The 13,220-nt window shown below is 40.5% G+C and overlaps 1 protein-coding gene across 7 annotated transcripts in view; it reads right to left on the reverse strand.

The window, feature by feature from the left end:
- The window catches only part of ATXN7 (ataxin 7), a 122,182-nt gene that overhangs the window by 46,691 nt on the left and 62,271 nt on the right, over window positions 1–13,220 (reverse strand). The window lies entirely within an intron of this gene.

Below are 13,220 nucleotides of genomic sequence, written 5' to 3' on the forward strand. Positions count from 1 at the left end.
GAACTCCACCAAGGGTTATGGGGAAGAATCTGCAACCACATAAAATGCTTAGCAATTCACAAAGCTGTACCATCTAATGGTTTTATTTGCTTAACTATGCATTCTATTCCAGCCATCTGGTCTCTGAGCTCTATGGAACAGCTAAGAAAGGAAGCAGAGGTTTCACTGACGAGTAAAACTGCTGGTCTGGTCAACATGCAATACGAAGAAAATTATTATTGTATTATTTTTTCAGGTCACAACTTCTAGTCCTTTTGCATACATACTGATGACACAAGACAGATGGAACTTCAGTACAAACAGCATTTTATATATTAATCTCAGTTCAGTTACTAGAATAGGGCAAGATACAAAGCGGTTTTTTTATAGTTAGGACTTAACTTACAACACAAATATGAAACTAGCTATCTGCATATAGTGCAAACTGAAAGTAACTTGACATCTAGTAATGTGTGGTTAACTAACAAGTCTTAACCATGAACAATTAATTATTAACAACCATCTAGGGAACAGAGCTAACAGTTCAGATTCAGAATCTAAATTTATTAAATATGTCAAAATTGGTGATTTACACTACATGTACTGTTTAGAATATCTGTAGTGAATGGATATTTATCACATTTCAATTATGCAAATATTATAGTAAATCAAATACCAAGTTTAAAGAGGGAAAAATGATCCAGAACGCTGATTAGCAACTGCTTTCTTTCCTGTAAGACTTAATTTCACACTTTCTCCAGCTTGGATGATCCTGGTGGTTTTAAAGGAAAAAGAAAATGCCTGAGATGTAAAGTGATGATAATCTCTAAAATACCATATTACTAATCTAATATCTACACATGAGTATAGCTCAGATCTTTGTAAATGATTTCTGTTGCAATGAACTGCACACATAGCTAGCTGTAAATCTGAAATATACCAGGGACCAACATGATTCCGGAACACAGTAGCAGCATTGAGCAATTTCTGTGTGCGATTACTCATTCCATCCTCACAGCTATCTATAGGTGGATGCCACTGTAACCCCACTCTAAAGAGGAGACTGATTCACAGGGAGGTGAAGTACTTTGTCTAAGTCAATAGCTGGGATTCAATTCTGACTCATAACAATGGCTTGGAGTTGGTCCCTTGAAGAGCAGAGGGTTACGATTTCTAGAGAAACTCCTTCCAGATTCCAACTCCAGTAAGTTGGAATGTCAAGGCTGAATACCTTTGACTGTATAAACTGATTAGATAACAGAAGACACATCTAGTAGACTGCTGACTTCTGTGACTAAGCTTAATAATTTAATAAAAAGTAAGAGCCAAGCAAAGTACTATTTTCCTTGAAAGCATGCCCACATGGAGTTAAAAATAGTACATGTGGGAGAGGGGAAAGGTTATATCCATGACCAACACATAATAGGCCATTTCCATGGCTATAGTTCCTTGACATTTCATTTTTTAAAAGAAAAATTTTAAGTAGGTTACCTTAAGTTCCACATATCCCTGTGCTAAATGTCTCTGATATAAGACAATTAAGAAGAAAAATCTGATTCAACATTCATAATGTACAGCTGAAAAGTATGATATGTCCAAAAACATCAAGTCAATAATAAATGAAATAAACTCAATAAGTTTTATTAATTAAATAGTAGTTAAACTGCATTAAATTTAGTGGTCTCAGTTTAGGCCTTTGCAATGTCCTGATATGTGGCGTCCCATAGCTCCAATGTCAGGCAATGCTGTTTAAAATTTATCAATTTGCCAGATAACAGATACTTCCGGGGACTACCTCCCAACCACTTCATCAGTAAGGCAATTAAAAAAAAAAACTGTACCAACTCTTTCAAGCAATAAAAATCCAATTGGCCACAATGATGTTTATATGGAAAATTGTTCTTTTTTGTTTTGATTCCTTTGACCCTTCTGTGAGTCTTAGAAACACTAATAAAACTAGAAGGATAGGGGTCATTCTGTAAGGGACCAAGAATCTTTACTTCTGTGCAAACTTCAATTTCCTTAGTAACTAAAGGTAGTTTGTAACTGGTGATGACAGTAATGATGACAACCATAATAATAAACACTTGGCATTTACTGAGAGACTACTGTGTGCCAGGCCCTCTGCTGAGCACTTTTTATGTGGTTTACCTTACAGTCTAACCCTCATTTTACTGATGGAGATGCAAACTTGTCTAATATCACCCAGCAAGAAAACACAAGCAGGACTCAAACTCAGGTCTGCACTATCTGTGAGCTCAGTTCTAAATCTCTCAGCAGGGAACATATCTGAGAAGAGCCTGCATGTGTGCACAGGCACATGCACATACACCCCTATGGAAGAAAGCATGGTATACTTTAATCTAGTTCATGAAACCAAGTTTCTGTCATGAAAATCTAAAGTAATTTAATTTTAGCTTTCTAAATTCTTAACTTTCAGGTATCCATATTTGGAAGTAAACTAGAGAACACAAAATAATTTAAATAAAATGTCTTCAAGAAAAAAAAGGAGTTCTACATCCTTTTTTTGCACTGAGACATTCCAAAGGCCTTAGCAACAGGGACAGAGTATGGAATGTTGTGGCAACTGAGAAAATGAAATAATTTTTGTCATACAGCATGTATGTTTCTGAACATTATTAAAGCAAAAGTTCACAATCATCCCCATCTACAAATTAATATATGCAGCTTGCCCAAACGCAAGGAGAACATGGTAGACATTAATCCAATGTTGATTTACAACAGAAAGCCTGATTTACAAAAGAAAATAAAATCATTTGCAGAAATATGTTCCTATTGAGTGAATTTTTTTTCCTTTTTTTTTTTTTTTTTTTTTTTTTACAAAATACACTCTAAGTATCAATTTAAATCTTATATACTTCAAACTAATGAGGTTTTAAAATTGTACTTGACCACCATGGACTCTGAACTACTTTGAAAGGATAGATTTTATTGTGTGTAAGCCCCAAATCTTTCTCAGGATTCAAGTCACCCCAATTATCTAATTAGTGGGTAGCCTAGACCCACATGTAGGCCAGCATATGAGGAAGGATTGGGTTTAAGCACACGGACAGGTGAGCCCATGTTCGTTGAACCACTACAGTCAGATGCAGAATGAAGACCCTCTGCCTGGAACCAGCCCCTGAACAGGAACAAACGTATTCTTCGCAGAAGTTACTTTGGTGCTGCTATCCTACTTTGAGGACTGGGCCCAGTAACACAGCTTCTGTGGTATAGCAGAGCATGTCACCTTTGTACCACCCTGGCTGTCTCCCTTTTCCCATACTCCCAAAAGTCTACATGCCAATAACTCCCACATTTCTCTCTCTGGCCCAGATGGCTCCCGAGCTCTGTCTACACTCACATATCCAACTGCCTACTAGACACTGCCATCTGGATTCTTACATTACAAACTGAACAAGCATGTCCAAGAAACCGTTGATTTCCACCCTGCCCTGTTGCCTGCTCCTAGAAAACCTTCCCTCTTTGGGGTAAACGACAAGTGCTTCATGCCAATAGCACCAACCAAAACCCCAGGTATCATCTGTGACTCCTCTTTCCCTCAGCACACCAGGCCACTGACAGGTCTGGTCAGCTCTACCCTGAGACCGCTGTCCACTTCTCCCCGTTACACAGGCCACCACCATAGCCTGTCATCAGCATCTTTTCAGTGGACTACGGAAGAAATTTCCCAAAGGTCGATAATCTCTTCCGCACGCTGCCAGTGATTCTTTCAGGCCTTCCAACAGATCACACCGTTACGGTTACAACATCTCCAGTGGCTTCCCACTCTTAGGATAAAATCAGAGCCCTTTCCACAACCCCCTAGGCCCTGCCCAATGTTTGTCCACTTCCCTCTCACTCTCTGGTTCTTACTCCCTGCTTCTCGCCCTTCAGCTCACTCTGCTCCGGACACACTGACCTCCATCCTCTCCTTAGGCCAAGGAAGCCAGGCTCTGCCCCTTTCCTCACAAGAAGTCTGGAACATTATCACACATGACATCTCAGCTGACATCACTTCAAAGGGCTGTCGTTTTCCCTCCCCATTAATTACTCACTATCCTAGGTATTTTAAGCAGAATGGCTATCAGTGTGGGCTACTCTGTCACTCTGAATCCAATGTGTCCTCGAGTAAGGTCTGCAAGCTTGAATGTCAGTCTCTTCATTTGTCAAATGGTGATTACAGCACCTAATTCACCAGGCAGTTCACAGGGTAGAAAGGCTGAAAATTAATATATGCTGAGCTTTACAAGATCACAATAAGTGCTCGCTCACTGCTCCCCAACAGCCTGTGCAGTAGGAGTCACGCACCCCCATTGTATTGGGCAGGGAACTAAGATACAGACATTGCAGTCTCACAAGCTAGTAAGTAGCAGAGTCAAGATTTGAATCCAGGTTTTCTGGGCTCATAAGCCCAGGCCGTTCTCAATATTCTCCCAGAAATGGTGCCTCAGTGCCATTCCCACTGCCCCAAGGTCAGGGCCTGGTAACCTCTACATATGGGGGCAAATCCCCAACAGGTCCAGAATTTCTTCCCTCTGCAGCCTCCTCCACTCTGCTGTCAAAGCCACAAACCTCAAAAGCAACAGTGTCTTCTCTCTCCTTGAAGACCTCTGATGGCTGCAAAGGGAAACTCGGACCCCTGACCTACCTCTCTGCAAGCAAGCCCCTTAGCACTCTGCTCCTCTTATCGCTTCAGTTTCTCGGTCAACTTGCTCCAGTCTGAAAACTGTCTCAGCCTTCTCACAACCTGCCTTGTTCTCCCACAATTCTACCTTTGGGCCAGAACAGTTCCTATAGCATGGAAGGCCTTTTCCTCTTTTAGGAATTCCCACCATTCAGTAAGAACTGGCTCAATGCTCTCCGACCATTCACACTTCCATAACAGTCCTGTACTCACTGATTGATGATTTATGAATGGTAATTTATAAGTGGTCACCTCTGCAATACTGTCTCACAGAGGATTCCCTACCTTATCCACCACAGATTCTGAGAAGCAAGTTTCACTGTTGCAAAGTAATGACTGGCATTTGGAACTCTTCCATAGCTTCTAGTCACTCTTAGAATAAAAACTAAGATGCCTGACTTGGTCCACGAGGCCTTGAACAGCCTTGACCTTCCTGTCTCCTCACTGGCTCTCTGCAACTTGTTCCTCTGACCTTTGTTTTGTGCCCGGAGCACACCATGCTCTCTCCTGGTCACAGCACCCTGGCACTTGCTGCTCCCTATGCCTGGAACTTGCTTCCCCCAGATCTTTACATGACTTGTTGCTTTCCACTGTGTCTCTTCCTGTCACTTCCTTGGAGATCTGACTAGGCAGGGCCCTGTTACATGCTCTCAGAGCACGGACTTAATTAGCCTTGCCACACAGCACCATCCAGTTTATAATTAACTAGCTGGGTGAGTCTTAATCTCATTCCACTAGACTAAGTACCACATCTGTCTTGTTTTGTGCTCTAGTGACAGTGTCTAACAATGCCTAAACTGACCAATAGGAAGCACCAAATAAATGTGTTAATTATTATTTGATGGATAATAACTGAAGTATTAGATTAAGTCCCTGTGGTGCCACCATAAGTCATGGTTGGAACTGTGTCTTTTTGTCATTTACTGACCTATAGTCATCCACTCGACTTGGGTATGACAGTCAATGAGACAAGTTCAAGGGTTAGGTAAAATTTTGTGTTTCAGGGTCTGACTCTCAAATACACACACTGGCAGGTTCTTTTTTTTGTAGTAACTAAGAGCAATTCTGGAGTTAGACTACTTGGATTCAGGTCCCTATTCTTCCTCCTCCTATATGAACAGTTAAAATTATTTGACCTCTCTGAACTTCATTTTCCTCATCTGTAAAATACAGCTAACAGGACCTATGTTTCATAGTCTTCTGTGAGGATTAAAAGAACTAATCCATTGAGAGGGCTCAGTGCTGAGTAGGTAGCAAACAATAAGTGTTAGCAAAAGAAACAGAAAATACCATACACAGACTAGAAATGTCAGCTGTACCATTTCCCACTAATTCAATTTCCAGGAGACTGATATGTACACAAAATAGCAACTATTTTACAATGTGAGCTTAACTCTCAAATGATCTGGTGCTCCTTTGGCTGACTATACACTCCTCCCATATAAGCAATAAAAGGCAGGGGAGCAGTACAGAGATACACTTGTGCGCTACCCCCGCAGAGGGTCAGGGCCCAGGCTTTAGAGTTTATGCTCTTCCCTGCAAGCCAGGGAAACACCAAAATTTTAAGAAAGATGTCAAGTGACAAAAACATCCCTCTGACATGAATATGGTTAGGTAAGGAGAAAGGGCAGTTCCCAAGGACTGATGAAAAGTTGGAGTGAGAAAGAAGTATGGGGAATGAAGATGGGGGAAACCAGACTGAGACATGCTCTGAAGGACCCTGCGAAGACCTCAGGTCAGCATGGAGAAGGGGAGGCAGAAGGGACAAGGCAAAGATGGGTCTGCAGTTTCTCCATTCTGCACTGCAGCACATCTGGACACATGCAGAACAAGAGACACAGGTAGAAGAACTTAGTTCCTTAAGGCAATAGAGCCTGGTGGCTAAACGCACAGCCTCTGGAGCCAGGGTAGCTGCATTCAAATCCCAGCCCTGCCACTTACTACCCTTTACCTCAGTCTCCTCATCTATAAATGGGTAAAGTAATAATACCTAGCTCAGAGGTTGTTGAGAGGACCAATGAATATATTTTAAAAGCTTAGATAAGTGTGAAGTACTTTGTAAACATGAGACATGAGCCATTTTTTATTGTCTTCTCCATCATTGTTCTCTGGTCTTTGATCTAAACAGTGGCTGTGCTCCCCTCTACCTACTCCAACCCCCACATTCCCCCGCCAACACACAGGAACTAATGATGTTTTTATGTCACAAATGTCACCTAGTCTGATTAAATCCCTTAGTGGTTGTTCAGTGTAGACAGAATGATAACCAATGCTTAGACGGCCCTGCCTTACCTCTGCAACCTCAAGACACGGCACGCCCCTTGGAATTTCCACTACAGATTTCTAATCTCCTTGACAACTATAACAACATGCCAGTCACCTTCCTACCTCAGTACCTTTGCTAATTCTGTTTCCTCTCAACAGACTGCTCTGCCTGACTGGCTCCAGGTCTCAGCTTACAGTGCACTGGAAAGATCTCCAATGACTACCCGATTTAAAGCAGGACCCTTTCTCTTCAGACAGTTCTCTCTTCAGTCACTGGTTATTTGGTACGTGTGCTCTTCTGTCTCCCTCACTAAGATGTGAGCTCCATGAAGGGAGGGACCATGTCTGAACAGCATAGTGTCTGGCACACGGGTTTTCAACAAAACAATTTGAGAAAGGCCTCTGGATCAGACTTCCCAGGTTCAAATCCCAGTGCCATCACTCATTAGGACTGTGGCCTCGAGTAAGTCCCTCTGCTTCAATGTCCTCACCTGGGAAGTAGGGAAGACAACAGTAGTGCCCCTTCATGGGTTGTTATGAGGATGAGTGAGAGTGAGTTAGTATACAGAAAGCTCTTAGAACTGTGTCTGGCACAGGTCATGTGCTAGGCCTGTTTTACCTGTCTTACCTATTATTATAATCATTTCTATTTTTACTGTCAGTGGGTTACACTGGCTACTGCTTCTAATCTCTACTGGTCTACGCCACTAATTCTTACAACACCGTGTATTAAGTACTTACTGAATATCAGGTATCTTGGTGAGTGCTCTCTGTACACCATTCACGTTTGAATGCCTACTATGCCTGGACACTATTCTAGGTACTGATAAACAAAAATCACAACAACCAAAAGCCCTGAGAAGCATTAATGCCTGTAACAAAAATAATGAGAATTTGCAATTACTGAGTAGTTCCAGGTATAGTCCTAAGTATTAAGTCACTTGATCTTCACACCACCACCTACCTCTCAAGGTCACTACAGGTATCACTTCATAGATAGAGCAAGGGGAGCACTTAACTGCCCTTGTGACAGAACAGGAGAGTGAAAGAGGTGGGATTCAAAGGCAGGCTACTCCGAAGCTACTCTTCACTGCCTCATGACACAAGCCTCTCTGCGGCTACTGCCCTCCCTGCCTCCCCCAGGAAATCTTGGCTCTTCTGCCTTGTTCACTCACAGTCAACCACGGCACCCTGTCAGGCAGCAGGCTGCTGAGGCTTCCTCTGGACTGCGTGCTCTCATTGCTACCCAAAGGTTTCCTTAGATACGAGCACTCTCAAGCCCTGTGGTGTCTGAAACACTTCTAAGTAACCTCACAGACCTCGAAGGACAGTCTGAGCTTAACAACTTTTCCTACAGACAGTCCCAAATTTATTTTAAATGGTAACTGTCAATTCTGAGTAATCAAAAAGTAATGCCAATTATATATGTATGTATATTTTTTAAAGTTGTGAATGGCTGCTAAATGAGCTTTAACATCTCAACTGGGAAAGGATAAAACAGAATTTTATTTCCACCCTCTATACACACTTCTTCCAAATTTATATTCTCTACTCCAATAATTAAAGGAAAGTGGAACTTCCTTTAAGAGGAGATGTTAAACAATGGAACCAACCAGGGACAAAGAAGGACAATCAAGAACCTCTCAAAATGTATGTGGTTTAGGGCCCTTTCTGAACTAAAGCAGTCAATAAAAACTGGGCGGACGTTTTAAGGAAAAAACAAAACAAAACAAAAAAACCCCACATTTAACCAAATGCCAGAGTACCAGAAAGTAGAAGAAAAAAGTCTTAATATTTATTAATTACTAACAAGTTGCTACCCTGATAGTGACCCTCCATAGGTAGGAGTCACCTGTCCTTTTGCTATTGTTGTCACTGTATGTACTTAAATTGAGAACTGTCTGGGACAGAACAGAAGAGACAAATGTCAAACTCCTAGGGAGCCTGGGTTAGGGGAGGTGGGTGGGGCTACAAAAGGAACCACCATGGAAGCAGACATGACAGGCTATCTACCGTAACCTCTCAAAACACTGTCAGCAAATTCTGACTTTTCAAGCCAGAAATCAAGAGTAAAATTCCATGTGTCCTAAATCTGGAAGCCCCTGCCAAAATCCTCACCGAATTTTATCTACATCACTACTGTTCAGCTAAGCTTGTAGCCTATGGTGAGATGTGGGCTATGAGACAGTCCACCACCTCACCATTAGTACTTAACCTCTAGACATCCAGTTAATGTATTAGAAAAATGGTGAAAACAATGATATCTCAGTAGATTGTTGAATTGCATTAGATAATTTGTGTAAAATGCTTATGTCTGTCTAAACACAGTAAGCAGAATATGTAAGGACTCAATAATAAGTAGTGTAAATTTTACTGTTATTTTATTGTTATGGTTACGGTTGTAATCTCATGACTCATTAAGATTGCCATTCCTTCTTTTGTTCAAGACAGTCAATTCAGCCACACCACATCTGCCAGGTATCTTGTATTCAGAAAACTCCTGGTTCTCATACAACTAAGAACAGTACTGATTATGGAATGACACTGCCTTACTGACCTTCTTTATGTTTTTAAATGGTAAGCCTTATATAAACCAAATCCTGGGCCATAAAACAAACCTCAGCAAATTTAGAAGAATTTAAACCATACCAAGTATGTTACCTGCTGACACTGGAGTCAAATTAGAAATCAGTAACAGAAAGATAACAAGAAAATTTCCAAAACATTTAGAAACTAAATGTGTCAAATAATCTATAACCAAACAACATAACACTTGATAGTAACAGGCAAAAGAAGAAAAATCAAACTATCATAATAATTGGTGAAGAAACATTCAAGATAAAACAACAAACCCCATTTCACATTAAGGAGAGGGGACTTCCTTAACTTGATAAAGAACATTTACAAAACACCTGCAACTAACATCATACTAATGGAGAAAGACTGCAAGCTTTCTTCCTAAGATCAAGAACAAAGCAAGGATATCCACGCTCACCATCGATATTCAGCATTAACATTGGAGGTTCTAGCCAGAGAAGTAAGGAAAGGAAAGGAACTAAAAGGCATACAGATCGGAAAAGAAGAAATAAAACTGTCTCTATTTGCAGATGACCTGATGGTCTAGATAGAAAACCATAAGAAATCCATAAAAAACCTCTTTAAATTGACCACCTTAGCAAGATCACAGGATTCAAAATTGTTTCCATCCATTCAGCCTACTATAAACAAAATCCCACATACTGGGTGGCTTATAAACAACAAACATTTTCCTCTCACAGTTCTGGACGCTGGAAACTCCAAGATAAGGTGTTACCATATTTGGTGTCTGATGAGAGTCGGCTTCCTGTTCACAGTTGTCTTTTCACTGTGCCCTTCACATGGAAGGAGGAGTAAGGGAACGTCCTGGAGTCTCTCTGATGAGGACACTAATCCCATTCATGAAGGCTCCATCCCCAAAAATCAACACACTTGGGGGTAGGTTTCAACACTTGAATTTCAGGGGAACAAAAATTCAGTTTATACACAGTATCAACACACAAAAATAAACTGTGTTTCTAAATACTAGTAATGAACATGTGAAAACCAAAACCAAATTGCTAGCCTTCAGTCAATATAGCATGTTAAGTATGTAATTTGATTTATGGCATAGCTGAGTACTATTTAACAGCCATGTGGCTGTGATGAATGTGGCAAACTAGAGATCTGTGTATTTCAAACGCACCGTAGTGGATGTTGTAATATGTAATTAGCTCATATTTGTAAAGTCTCTAAGTATGCACCAAAAACATGCCCCAAAAGGTTCAGGACTTGTAGCACATAATGAAAATGTAGTATTTTGGAAGTTTTGTTCAGATTCCTCCAGTCAGACAGAGGATGCTTTTAAGATCTTCTTTCTTAATGGTCACAGATGAAAAAATGGTACACCCAACCCTATGTTCTTCCTCAAAATAAAAACCTTGCTGCTTGAAGTATGGTCCACAGACCAAGAGCTTCTGTATCACCAAGAACCTGGTAAGATTTACAGCAATTCAGGCCCCAACCCAGACCTACCTAATTGGCATTGTAACAGAATTCCCAGGTGATATACATGCATGTTTGAGAAGTGTTCAAACACAGCATCATACAATCTGCACAAAAATTTGAATAATGTTGCCAATATCAGACAATTATTCACATCCTAGTAATCCGGACTTCTGCTAATCCATCCAATAAATGCACATTGAGTATATTTGTTCAGTTGTGTCTTACTCAAATGTATAGTGTATTGCACACTGTAGAGTGCCCAGTGTGCTGGCATATTGTTGTTCACAATATTCTCTTACACCCGTTTCTTTAAGTCAGTAGTCATGTGACCTATTTAATTCCTGGTTTTAGTAATAAGAGTATCATGAAATCTAACAAAAGGTTTGTGAATTTTATCCAAATCAAAGCACTTTCATCTTGTCAAAGTACCAAATTCTGATTTCATTGACTTTCTCTATTGGATTTTTATTCTGTAGTTCACCTATTTCTACTCTAAGCTTTATTTTCTTCCTTCTGCTTGTCTTGTATTTAGTTTGCTATTCTTCTTCTACTACTTTATTAAGGTAAAAGATTAGGTCAGTGATTTAAGAGCATTCTTTGTAATACAGTTGTAAACAGCTATAAATTTTTCCTTCAAGACTGTTTTAGCTGCAGTGTATAATTTTTGGTATATGTCATTTTCATTAATTTCAAAATTAATTTCCACATACTTATAAATTTCCCATATTTCCTTTGGTTTTTAATTTCTAGTTTTACTCCAGTGCTCTTAGAGAATGTACTTTGTATTTGTGTAACTTCAATCCTTTCACATTAATTGAAGCTTATTTTATTATGGCCTAACATATGATCCTGGAGAACATTCCTGTACACTTAAGAATCATGTCATATAAATCAGTATCATATAAAAGCTTTGCTTCGACATGGCTCCATTTTGCGATTTTTTTCCCCCTGCACATGGGCCATATTTTGCCTTTTTCTTTGTCTGTCTCATAATTTTGATGTTGTTCAAAACTGAACAATTTAACTAGTATAATGTGGCAGTTCCAGAAATTGGGTCCACCTGTCAATGTTTGTTTTTTAGTGATTTACCTGGTTTAATTGTGCAAGTCTATGTTCTTTATGTGGTTAATTCAAAAGTCCCTGTGTATTTAGTTAATCACTGGACACATATTTCCGTAAATTCTTAAAACCGATAAATCTCCCAGCCATTGCTGAAGGGCTCTGTGTGTACACTGGGACATGCCTTCTTCAGTGCTCTAGCAAGCAGCTTACACTCTTCTTAGCCTTCACTTTCTGCTAGCACAGAGGGCTATGTGAGACAGCGGGGCGGGCTTTCCTAGATCACTCGGGGGTATGTGGGCCCTACATACGCATGTGGTTTTCTAGATTCCCAGGAATATGCCGGAGCATCTCATTACCCAGAGTTTCCTTTCTAGTTTGTTGGTCAGCTTCTTGTTAACCTCAAGTGGCATCACCATCTCAGACAACTGTGATGTTCAATTACCGCCAGTATTTTTTTAACAAACACCCTATGGATAGATAGGGCACAAAGTGAGTTCCGAGCCAGCTCAAAGACAAATTCTGAGAATAGAGCTTCTAAGAAAGCTACCAGCAGTTCAAACACTGACAATTCTCTAGGGATAGGGCTTTGGGGGAGCTCCAAACCTATTCTTACCCCCTGGTGGCTACTAAGGTGCCGGCTACCATAGTTGTGAGGTTGTTGGTTTTGAAAGTTACTACAGAGTTGGGGGATGGAAGGTTGAAATAGGGTGAGTTAAACCACCACAGAGAGTGCTGTATGCACAGAGATTTGGGCATTTTTCTTATATAAATGCTGAACAAACAACCAACCCTTTAATTTTCAGAATTCTGAAAAAGTTAGTTTTGACAATTCTTGCTAGTGTGTCATAGCTTTTATGGAGAAGACTTTCAGAAGCCCTTAGTCTGCCATTTGGCAAGTGCTTACTGGAAGTATTTTAGTAGAGAATAGATCAGACTGTTTATTAATATTCTTAAACACTGGTCAGACTGCAGTGTAGAGGAGGAAGGTTTGTGGTTCAAAGTTGAAGTGAGAAGGCCGGTGGGAGCTGTTGGTTTGCAACGGTACAACTGTGAGACATGGCATAGCTTGGACTTTGGGATGGCAATAGGTGGCACAGAAAGATTCAGAGATAGTTAGAAGGAACTGTTGACATGACTTGGTAATGGCCTGGATACAAGGCTGGTGCAGGGAATGATGCCAAGTTTCCCGTCCCGCAGAACAGGA

The sequence above is a fragment of the Manis pentadactyla genome, chromosome 1 (genome assembly GCF_030020395.1).
Source record: "Manis pentadactyla isolate mManPen7 chromosome 1, mManPen7.hap1, whole genome shotgun sequence".
Classification (NCBI taxonomy): Eukaryota; Metazoa; Chordata; class Mammalia; order Pholidota; family Manidae; genus Manis; species Manis pentadactyla.